Below are 2,281 nucleotides of genomic sequence, written 5' to 3' on the forward strand. Positions count from 1 at the left end.
CAACAGGTAGGAGAGTATTAATGGATTCATGGAGTTCATTATATGATTCCATCTATTTTTATGTATGTTCACATTTTCCAAACTGATAAAACTTTTGGAAGTGCTAATGAGTTAATGGATTAAGAAGTGATCATCAAATCAATGTTGAGACACAGAGACAGTACATCCTTCTTGAAAAGTATACAACATTGTGTATTAAGTGATCATGTTAGAAAACCAAAAACAAAATGAAAACCAAAAACTGCCCAGAATCTGATCAAGATTCTAGAACTATGATTTCCAATATTGTTAACCCAATCTTGTTACCATCTATGGCTATTTAAATGTAAATAAATGAATTACAATGAAATAAAGTAAAAAATTTTTTACCTTGGCTGTACGAGCAACAGTTCCACTGTCCAATGACCATATGTAGATAGGTAGTGGATAAAGTATTGGATGGTGTATAAAATGTTTCCATCACAGCAGAAAGTTGTATTGATCCTCATTGTACCAATTTCCAGGAATTATAAGTATAGAGTAACTGTACAAATGAGACTACAGGGAAGCAATTACCAAATCCAGAATGTGATAAACATAATATGATAAACAATCAAGTTTCTAAAATTAAAAAGAAAATGCCAGGAAAAAATTGAGTGAAGGGGAAATCAATAGATTAAAAGTCATATCCACCTATTGCAATACATACATTTAAATACATTTTAAGGTACACATTTAAATACCTTATTTAAATTCTGATTCAAGCATATTGTTAAATTATGTGGCAGGAAGAAAAATGTGAACAGTAGCTGAATAGTTCTGGTATTCAATTGTTAATTTGGGGTGTGAGAGTTGTATTATGAGATTTTAAGAAATACTAGAATAGTTTCAGCTGAAATTATATGGAATTTGCTTATATGTAATTGGGGTGAGGTAAAAGTGGTAGGTGTTCAAAGATGAGCCATTTATTAATAATTGTTAGAGTTGGGTAATGGGTACATTGGGTTCATTATAGTACTGTCTTTTATTTGTGTGATAATTTCCATAATAATTTTTTTTAATTTTGGGAATTTATGTAATCTTATGAAAAATCAGACATTCGTATTTTAGTTTGCAAATAATTTGTTCATATTCAAAGATGGGAGACAAAGATACATAATAGAGCAATTTTTATCATGCAGCTGGGCTAAAGCATACACAGTGCCATAATTGAAGTAAACTTTGAGCCAGATGATGTGCTTTTTATACTTTGGTGATACATGAATTGGTAAACAGCTTGCTGCATAATTATACTGGCAGTAAAAGATGCTTGTTTGACTCTAACAAATTTCCAAAAGTAGTTTTATACTCAAATCATTTGGAAATACTAATTTGACTAAAATCTTTAAAACATTTTTTAATTGAGAAAAAGGACAGAGGAATGAGTTAAGATGAACATAATAATAATTTAGATATGAAAAAATTTTCACAAGATTTTGTGTATACTTGAGGACAGGAATTATGGTTTGACTATATGTGAAACATGGAGAAAGCTACAAAACAATGCAACCAAGAGGTTATCTTTGGGAAATGCTCTATTTTAAATTGTGCTCATTGTTAAAACTTCAAACACTGTCATGGATAGATAAAGTACTTTTCTTTAACCTTAACTTAAGAGTTTACATATCTAAAAAAAAAAAAAAAGAGTTTACATATCTAGTGGTTCAGCAGAAGTATTTATTAGGTCTCTACAGTATTTTAATAATTAAAGACTCGCTCAATATAAGATTCTTAGAAACACTGGACCTACGTTCTTCAAAGCCAACAACAGACAAGAATTGAGTTATAATTGCCCCCCTTTAAGATGGATTTTGAGTTTTAGCTACATGTACAAATATAAATGTACATACACATACACTAAATGCCTTCACACCTGTGGCAGCTAGCTTTTTATAGTGCCTAGTCTCTGAAGGCATTTGGTTTGGGAACCCTCTTCTAATCAATGTAATAAGGTACTATACTTTATTCACATCTTTTTAAGTCCTACCTTTACAAATTTCGATTATTTCAAGCTTGATTAGTGTTAAGTATGCTTCAATAATAGAAAATAAAATCATGAACATGTTCGGTATACTTCCCCTCAGTTCTACCATATCATTTTATGTTATGTTAATATGCACGTGTTTTATAGACATAATCTTTCTCCATTTTATTTGCATGTTTTCTCTCAGTTATTTTGTTAGTATGGTTGCTTATGTACTGAACTCTATGTCTAAGTGATTCTTCTATTTGTTCCTGATGATGAGAAATATTGAATTTTGAT

The sequence above is a fragment of the Sciurus vulgaris genome (assembly GCF_902686455.1).
Source record: "Sciurus vulgaris genome assembly, chromosome: 4".
Classification (NCBI taxonomy): Eukaryota; Metazoa; Chordata; class Mammalia; order Rodentia; family Sciuridae; genus Sciurus; species Sciurus vulgaris.